The sequence below is a fragment of the Podarcis liolepis genome (genome assembly GCF_965112155.1).
Source record: "Podarcis liolepis genome assembly, chromosome: 5".
Classification (NCBI taxonomy): domain Eukaryota; kingdom Metazoa; phylum Chordata; class Lepidosauria; order Squamata; family Lacertidae; genus Podarcis; species Podarcis liolepis.
The window spans coordinates 26542581-26552386 of record NC_139556.1 but is presented as its reverse complement, the minus strand read 5'-3'; the positions used below and the strand labels follow the sequence as shown (position 1 = coordinate 26552386).

The 9806-nt window shown below is 44.9% G+C and overlaps 1 protein-coding gene across 1 annotated transcript in view; it reads left to right on the top strand.

The window, feature by feature from the left end:
• Positions 1-1934: 1934 nt before the first annotated feature.
• Positions 1935-9806, top strand: part of BMPR1A (bone morphogenetic protein receptor type 1A) — a 57791-nt gene continuing 49919 nt past the window's right edge. The window contains exon 1 of the mRNA XM_083502691.1: positions 1935-2770. The gene's annotated coding sequence lies outside the window, so the exon portion shown is untranslated. The remainder of the gene's footprint in view (positions 2771-9806) is intronic.

Here is a 9806-nt window from a genome sequence, read left to right as displayed (position 1 = left end):
ATATACATACAAATGGTAATATATGGTAAATGCAAACCAGAAATGGGTCTCATGGATGCAAGCTTTGCCATTAATGATAACTGTTTGTCCTACAGAAGTTAGTCCAGTAAGATAGGATTAATCAAACTCTGGGGTAATGATTTTTCTTATAATGAGATCAACATTATTTCATAAGTATAACAAAAGAGGGGGTGGGAAATAACAATACGTAAATGTTTTGCTTGACATCACTGACAACCCATGGCCCGGGAATCCACTGCATATTTTAAAAGATTCTTGGCTTCTAAGAATATTTCATGGCACTCGTTATCGACCTATAAACCTTTAATAATGTGGGTCTTACATATCTCAGAGACTTTTGTATCAAATTTGAGTTCCACTGTACCACCCTAGCAGCAACAGATGGAACATCAATGGTGCTTTATAACAGTTTTGGTGGCTCGTCTCTAAATCTTGTGACAGCAATTTCTAGGTTCAACTATGGGCTGCATGAAGAATCTCCCACCATTCAACTTCATTGGACAATTCAGGCCTTATTCCAGGATCTCACAGTTCACTTTTCTTCACACGGTGCAGTGTTTTTCTATGCCTCTGGCCTTGCCCTCCCTTTCAAGGATGCCAACTTGAATAAAATAAGGGTGGGGGTGCAAGTTAGCCCTGCCTTGCAAAATTGATCACAAGATGCGGTGCACACACAGTATTTGAATGGCAATGCCCTGGCCACCTCAAATATTTCATTGGGGGTGGGTGGGCTGGAGGAGCCAACTTGGCCCCTAGGAGTTGGCTCCAAGGCTCTCTTTTATTTTCTTCTTCCAAGCTGAAAGGGCCAGAACAACCTTCCTTCCTTCGCAGGGGAATTAACTTGCTTCCCTCATTTTGGGTTGCTTTCTGCACTTCTCCCGGCTTCACAAATCCCTTTTGAGGTGTGGTGACCGGAATTGCACACCCACACCTAGAGCATTATCTGCCAGTTGGGGAAAGGTCTATACAGGGTGGGACAGCTGGGATAGCACAGTCTGTAGAGCATCAGACTCTTATTAATCTCAGGGTTGTGGGTCTTAAGCACCCCATGGGGCCAAATGGACTAGATGACTCTGGGGTGCCCCCTTCCAAACTCTACAATCCTATATGCGTACAGGTGCGTTGGCAGCACCTTGCAAACAAGGTGGAAGGGCAGCATTCGCATTCACAACTCTCATAGCAAGCACGGCTTCAACGAACGACGGCAGAGTCAGCGCTTTCTGCATCCTGTAATACCAAGTTGGGGGGGGGGCGGATATTGGACTGAATCACATCAGGGAGACTCAGGGCCGGATTTAGGTTTGACGAGGCCCTAAGCTACTGAAGGTAATGGGGCCCTTTATAATGTCCAGCTCTCCTTTGTCAACAACAAATTGTTGATTTTTTTGCGTTGAATGTGTGCTATATGGTAATTTATGGACCTAATAGGTATCTAAAGCTTTTGCACATGTTGCCATGCAACCAGTCCATGAGAAGGCACTCTATACTGTATAAATGAGCAAACCAGTGATATTTTAGGGAGCAGGCGGTGCCCATTACTTACATCATTACTACACAACACAACACAAAACGCTGTCGCTGTACATAGGTTTTATTTTATTTGTTTTTTTATCTTATATTTTGGAAATGTACACCCAGGTTTTTTTTCTCTTTACATTTTTTTGGGGGGCCCCCAAGAGAGTGGGGTCCTAAACTATAGCTTGTTTAGCTTATACGTTAATCCGACACTCCCTCTCCACGTATCAGGTACGTGAGGAGATTTGGTGCAGTAAGGAAACACGTCCCCACCCCCGTCGAAGGTTTCCAGCGAAGGGAGATGGCGGAGGAATGTTCCCCCGCCCCCCCTTCTCCACAGCGCCTCGGGGCCTTCGGCAATCTCCGCCGCGCGTTCGGCCGCTCCTTCGGGAGGAGGGGCGGGGAGGTGCCGAGCGCCGCCGAACGAGCCCAGGTTGCTGCCCGTACTAGGCAAGGAAAAGAAGTAACAAGACGGCGTCGGGCGGCATCGAACTAAGGCCCGTCTTATTCGGCGGGTTTCCGTCGAGGAAACGCGAGGAGAACGGGAGCCAGAGCGAGACAGACAAACAGACCGACACCTCGACGGTGCCTGCCAGCGAGGAGAAAGAGCGCGCGGCGGCGTCCGTCTCTTCTCCCCCCTCCCACACCTCCTTTTTTTTTTATTCCCCTGCGCGCGAGCGAGCGAGCGCGCGCCCCCTCCTCGGCCTCCTATTGGACGCCCTGCCGCCTCTCTTCTCTTCTCCCCGCCTCCCGTTCCGTGGCGGCTGCTGCTGCTGCTCCTGCTGCTGGAGCTGCTTTCAGAGGCAGCGGCCGTGATTGGAATAATCCGGGCGTTCGCTCGCTCCCGAGAAGCCCCTTCGTCGTCTTTGCTCACCCTTCTGCCCAATTATATATATATATCTCGCTCGCGCGCGCCTAGGGCACTCTCATGCGCACGCGCGCGGATCTGAGGGGAACGGCGAGCCCGGGCGTCGAGTGAGCGGGAGGCCATAGAGAAGAGGCCTGCGCGCCTGTGTATTGTGGGGCAGCCCAGCCACCCTCTCGGCTCCCCGCCTCCCGCCGTCTAGCCCAGAGCCGCGTCGCAAGGCCGAAGCGGCGGTGAGGAGGCGGAGGGCGCCTTCTTCTCCCCTCCCCAAACGACGACCCTCTTGACCCGCCTCTCAAGCTCGGACCGCTCCGGTGGGGGGCAGAAAGGAAACCCCTTGGCCAGGAGGATGACGGGCCCCCGACGCGGGTGAGTGGGGCGCGGTGTGTGGCGGCGGGGAAGGAGGGGAGAGAGGTGAGGGAGGCGACTAAATGGCGGCGGGGGAAGGTGTGGAGTCCGCAGGCAGGCCTCCCTCGGGTTTCGCCCTCCCGCCTCCTCGTCTGAAAGGGGAGACGTGTGGACGTGAGTGCGTCTGCTTCCCCCTCGCAACCGGTGCAGAGGAGGCCTTGGCCGGTGGCCCTGAGGGAAAGGCTGCCCTCCCCGTCTTGAATTTAATAATAATACATTTTTATTTGTACCCCCCACCCATCTGACTGGCTTGCCCCAGCCACTCGCACAACAAAAGGTTAAAACTTAAGAAAGGCTTCCTTAAAGCGGGTGGTGCGCACGCTCCTTCGGGAGTGAGCCCCGTTCAGCTCGATGGGATTCACTCCGGATTAAGTACTGTATAGGATCGGGCTGCTGAAGAGAAGCGAAGTCGGCCGGTCCCGGAATTCTTGGTGTCGACGGAGAATCGACGCCTCCAATTCCACCGCCCCGAAAAGCGACCCGCTGTGTCTCACTACATAACTTTAAAAAAAAAATAAGCCCCAGGTTTAAGTAATTAAATAACTCGGCCTGAGCTGTTTGCCAGCCGTGGAAATGGCCAAGTTAACAATAGGTCGTTTCCATTGCTGCTTCTCTTCTCCGCCTGCTACCATTTGGAGAAGGGGTCTTTTTTTCTTTTTTGAGGATCCTGGGATTGGTCGTTTGCTAGGAGCCTTTTGGCACTTTTAAGTTGCCCTTTCTCACCTTTCCTTTTCCGATCTTGGTGTAAGTTTTTGCGCTTGGTTGTCTTCCTGGAGTGAGTGGTGCTACTTATGTAGGGGAGAGGCCCTTCATTTGTAGTGTTGCTTTTTAATTAACAGAATTACTTCATATCCTTTCCACTGCAGCCACCAAAATAAGCAATAAATATTAAAGGAGTTGATAGCCGTCATAATTAGAAGTGTTAATCAAGCTCCAGTAGTGCGGTGTGTGCTACTTTTCTGCAGTGTATTCAATATTACAGTGACTAGGTAACCCAGTAGCAGTTGCAGTTACTTCTTGGCACATTTGACTTGGTTGGAAATAAGATCAGTGGGCCTTGGTTCCAAGCGGTGGACTGCCAGTTTTTGAAAAATGAAATTTTATGAAATGTAAAGTATAAATCTACTAAAATGAGTGCAGCAGTGCAGTTGTGGCTATGTCTACTCAGAAGTCCTTTTGAATTCAATGGGGCTTACTTGCAGGATTGCAACCTCAGTGTCTCTGGACGTTTTAGGTTTTGGTGTTTGAATGTGGTGGTTGGAGCACCTGTTTTGTTCAGTCACATATCCAGGAATAAATTAGCTTTAATGAGGCAAGACATTCATTTGTGACTAGCTGTTTTTTGTTTGTTTCTTTGTATGGTGAAAATTGATACATCTGGTTTGATAAATCCAGTATGATGATATATTCATTGGTTCTGTAAAAGGTTTAAAAAAGTAAAAGAAATGGGTTGGTAATGTTGTTGTTGTTTAGTCGTGCCCGACTCTTCGTGACCCCATGGACCAGAGCACGCCAGGCACTCCTGTCTTCCAATACAGTTCTATAAAATGAAAGTTGTGTGATACAAGGAAAGAAAATAGTTTATAATAGACAGCTATTGTAGCTAAATGTTTCACAAGTATGTTCTAAATCATTGGATAGCCAATATGCAACATGGGTTCCAAAAGTGATTCAGGAAGTGGGATGTTAAGATGTTCTTGGGTCCTTTTGCCCAGTTTTGTACACTTCTGCCTCCCTGCCTAGCACTCACTCTTTAGACAAGAGGTGGAAAGTCCACCAAGTGAACTTGTTTGTTGGTTGGCCACCACTGTGTTAAATTCACTGTAGCATTTTCTTTTTACATTTTTGTCATAACAATTCATGTGAATTAGAACTCTCCAGTTAGTTATGTTTATGAGAGTTTAACAGGTGTATTTTCTATTCCAAATACATGACTTGACTTGCAGATGCCTTGAACTGGCACCACACCAGAAGTCCTGATCCTAGTTCTCTGTTATACAGGATTTAAAAATCAATGTGAAGTTAACAGAGAAGACAATTGCATTTATTAAGTTTGGGTCCTGCAGTTCTTGAAATATACTCTTCCAAGCTCAAAACAAATTGATGCAAAAAAAACCCAAACTAAATCCACACAGTGGATTCAGTTGTTTGAATGCTAGATCAATATATTTTGTGATTTATTCTTATTTAGATTGTAATGCACAAATCTATGAAAAGCATTCATACCAATTACACTCCTTCACACTAGACTTGGCTGTGCCCAGTTAATTTGAATGTAGTTTGCCTCCAAGTAAGTGAATTAGGGTTATATATGCCTAATAGTTTAAAGATTGCAGCTTGGTTCCTTGAAATTAAATAAGGTGTTGAGGGTTATTGTTCTACTTTTCATGCATTTAGCAACTATGTTCAATTATTTGAACTGTGTAAATACTACATCACATCTGTGTATCTTTTCCTTCGTTTTAAGATGCATGAGAGTCTTTGTATTGATCTGATATGTAAAAGTGCACCTACTGTAGTTGCCTTTGCCTAGGGCTTGGTTTTGATGCATGTTGTTTCTTGTATGTGAAGGCATGTTGTTCAGATGGCCAATAAATATCATTAATTTTTGAACAGCAGTTTTGTGAATCAGTTCCTGAGAACCATTGTGAATCCCAAATTCTAATAATAAACTCAGTTCTCTTAAGTGTGGATCCTTTAGGTAGGCCAAACAGCACCCATCTGTTTACAAGAGGAAGGTATCAGCAGGCTTCCAGGGGTGGAGAGGAGCCAAGGTTTGGTGAGGCATTATTCCATTAGCTCAAATGGGCCTGGGAAGAAACCCCCGAAATAGCCCAATGAGGACTGAGCATGGTCAGTGGATGGCTAACAGGGGTGGTGATGAAGAAATGAAATGGAGCATTCTGGGAGAATTGTTGTTCTGCTCCAATCCTGAACAGGAGTACCCCTATGCTAAAACATTTTGCTGCAGGTCCTTTGTTTCAGTCTGTCGTCTTACGATCACAAAACTAGTGTTCTTACATTAAAAACATACTGTAGAAAATGAAGCTTTCTTACTGCAGAATGTTAGCTTCTTGACAATAACTTTCAAGTGCACAAAGTTTTTTAAGGTATAGTTACTGAAAGTTCTGAAGAAGCAGTGGAATGAGATCTTAAAGACTAAGCATGTTTTCTGATGGAATGTTCTGACTAGCATTGTTTTGGGCTTAAATTGTGCGTTCTGAAGTTGCAACTCCTTCTGATAAAGCTCCCTCTGAAGCAGGATAAAAGTTAGGCTGAAAGTGTGTGTGAGAGAGAGAGATTAAAGGTATTTTCATAATAACAAAAAGATTAAGGGGGTATGTTTTTCAAGGCCATCCTTAAGACTATTTAGTTTGCAGGTCAATGGGTTTTAAGTAGAATAAAGATATATCCAATATATAATTGGTAAAAGTTCATAAGCTTTGGAGCAAGTTGCCTGCTGCAATGTAACTTTATGTTCTAGCAATGTAACTTTATTCTAAACAAATTCAGTGAACTAGGTTTTTGTTTTTGTTTTTTAAAGTTCCATGATTTCAGTTGGGCTACTTGGAATACTGTACTTCATGAGTAAGAAATGTTGTTTATAGTTCATTCCTACATATATTTACTCAGAGGAAAGTCCCACTGTGTTTAATAGAGCGTAAAGGTACCCCTGCCCGTACTGGCCAGTCGTGTCCGACTCTAGAGTTGCGTATTCATCTCGCTCTAGAGGCCGTGAGCCGGCGCCGTCCGAAGACACTTCCGGGTCACGTGGCCAGCGTGACGAAGCTGCAGCTGGCGAGCCAGCACCAGCGCAGCACACGGAAACGCTGTTTACCTTCCCGCTATAAAGCGGTCCCTATTTATCTACTTGCACTTAAGAGTGCTTTCGAACTGCTAGGTGGGCAGGAGCTGGGACCGAACTACGGGAGCTCATCCCGCCGCGGGGATTCGAACTGCCGACCATACAATCAGCAAGTCCTAGGCACTGAGGTTTTACCCACAGTGCCACCCGCGTCCCTCTTAATAGAGCTTACTCCCTAGTAAATATGTCTAGCTAACACACATCCCAGATAATAACTGTCATTGACCTTTGAGGACCTAATTTTCACATAGACATGTGTAGGATTGTTACTTCTCTCATGTAATATGTATATTAATTAGCTAATTATATTAATTAGCAGTGTATACAGTGGTACCTTGGGTTAAGAACTTAATTCGTTCTGGAGTCCGTTCTTAAGCTGAAACTGTTCTTAACCTGAGGTACCACTTTAGCTAATGGGGCCTGCCGCCGTGCCGCCGCCACACGATTTCTGTTCTCCTCCTGAAGCAAAGTTCTTATTTCTGGCTTAGTGGAGTCTGTAACCTGAAGCGTCTGTAACTCGAGGTACCACTGTATAAATATTTGCCCACTGATGTTCTTAAATTTGAAGGTAATGAAAGTTGATCCATTAAAATCTACTACAACCTGCCACTTTTTCTTACCTTAGGCAGGTAGCAAGAGTCCTCAGGTAAGTAAATTTCTCTTGGGGATACTCCATGTGGGCAACACCCCCCCCTACAATCTAGGTATCTATCTTTGCTGTTTAAAGCCATGAGAGAAAGCACAGATAGTCCAGTCATTACTGGCAGTCTTGAAACATTACCTTTATGCCACATGTGAGCAACCTATGAGGTACATAAGACCCTCAGAGGCCTTCTGTGCAGTACCCATGGGTGTCCCAAGATGCCACTAAAATCCCACATTCCTCATCACTGCATTTCATTACTCAAATTCATTGAGGTGAGTGTGACGTGTATAGGGAGTTAGGCATGTGCATGCTGCCCTACCCATCAGTATTGTGCTTCTCTCATACTGCTTTCTGAAAGGCCCTGGGCTAAGTAGCTGCACAGTTTGGGAGAGGGCTTTTGCAAGCAAGCTAAGGTTCTTCTTTTTTCGTAGCCTTGCTCATAGTTCAGAGCCACACTGCAAGCTGGGCTAGTCCACCTCTTTCATTTCCCCTTGCTGTTGCCTTGCAGATCCCACCCAAAAGGGAAAGGTTTGGCAGAGGGACTTGGTGCTCCTGATTTTTGCATATGTGCATATATTGGATTCTGTACTCTTCATGTTTGTAGCTTCGAAGAAGATATCTCCTCTTCCCCTCCTCCTAGTTCCTGCTTCTGTTAGTAGCCTACAATATACTATAGTGCAGAGAAATTTGAGCTTTAGGATGCACCAATAGATGGGATGGGTAGGTGTCTGTGAACAAGCATTGTGTATATTAAATAGTATTAAACATATTGTGAACACTTTAATTTACAATATGAATATTTAATTCAACGTGTGGTTCCTGGGCTCTGTGTTGAGGTATTATTGTGGCCCATTTGGTCTGAGAGATTGTACCGCCATGATATGGATGGCAGAAAAGAGGTGTCTCCACCCACCATCAAAATTTGGCTCCCAACCATTTCCCCTCTTAATCCTGAAAAGTTTGCCCTCACCTGTTCTATGGGTTGCAGGAACAAAAAGAATGGATAATTGAGAAAAAGAGCTGTGTTGGTAGGGATGATAGATGCACTATACTACACAGAGAGAAGAAAGCATGAATGGTATGTGGAAAGAAAATGAGGGAAAGCTATTGGAGAAGTATTCAAAGAAGTGGTAGAACAGAGCAAAAAGGGACTAATAGAATAGGCTAAAAAGAAAACACTGTGTTAAAATAACAAGTGGCTCACTGAGGTATTGGTATGGTGTGCCCCTGCACTGTGAAGATTTGCTCCCGGGTAGTGTAGAGAACTGGCATTGGACATATCTTCATATTTCCTCGCGATAGCTCATTTTCAGCTCCTGTGTTTTGTTTTCTTTTTCCTCTTTTCTTTTGCAAGTAGACCAGAGGTGTCCAAACTTTTTTCAAAGGGGGCCAGATTTGATGAAGTGAAGGGCCGTGAGGGTTGTTGAGCTTTTTTTAGGATTGAAGTTGTGGAGGTATTAGGCCCCTGAAATGGACTTTGGACATGCCTGAGCAGACTGTTGAGACGGAGGAAGTTATTTACCACCTGTATGCCATGGATGCTGTCAGTAGTGCTATTTTCTAGAAAAGAGGTGCCAGAACTCACCATGAATGCCTCCCTTGTTCTCTTATAATGGCAATGGCACCCACCTGAGAGGTGCCAAAACTGAGTTCCGGTGAGTTCCAGCTGCAAACAAGACCTGGCTGTCAGGTTGATGCCTTGGACACTTAGACAGTATGTTCCAGACAGAACTGCTCATTGGAAGGGTGCTGCGAGGTTGCTAAAGAATCACATTTTTACCAGCCACAGTATATAGTAATTGCATTATACCTGAGATACAAGCACTTCCCTGAGGGAAAACATTTGGCTTCCTTGCAACACATGAGCAACAACTGAACAGTTGTTGCGTTATAAACAGATGGTCTGGAAAAATTCCAGAGTGATGTCTGCAGTGTGCACTAGGGATTCTGGGATACATATCTGGGAATGCATACTTGTTTGAACTTCACATTTACTGTTGTTCACAGCACTGAAATTAGATTATCTAAAACCTAGGAAACCAGGGTGAGCACAAACCAGTTTGAAAATTAGTAATCACTAAGAAAGCAAACTGAAGCATTAATGGTGAGTGGCAAACAGGTCAAAGGCAAGGTTGAATTCTTGGTTTAAAAAAATAGTTTTGTAGGTGCAAAATGTAGATACTGTATCTGGCTTGATTATTCTTGAATCTTGTGTGAGTCACATCTGTTTAACCTAACAAGCCTACTGAAGTTACTAGCTCACAAAGCAATTACTAACCCACCTGCCTACATATATCTGTATCTGGCCTAAAATAAAAATTAAAAGAAGCAGTCTTTGTAAAGATTCCCTATCTAGTTGCTTAGAGACAATTCTTATTTGCAGCTGGGCAAGCCTAGGTTGGTTTGTTGTTTTTGCATGGTCATGATAGTGTGTATTGTGATATTCTAGGATTATACTTGTGTTCCAGAAATAGGAAAATATTCTG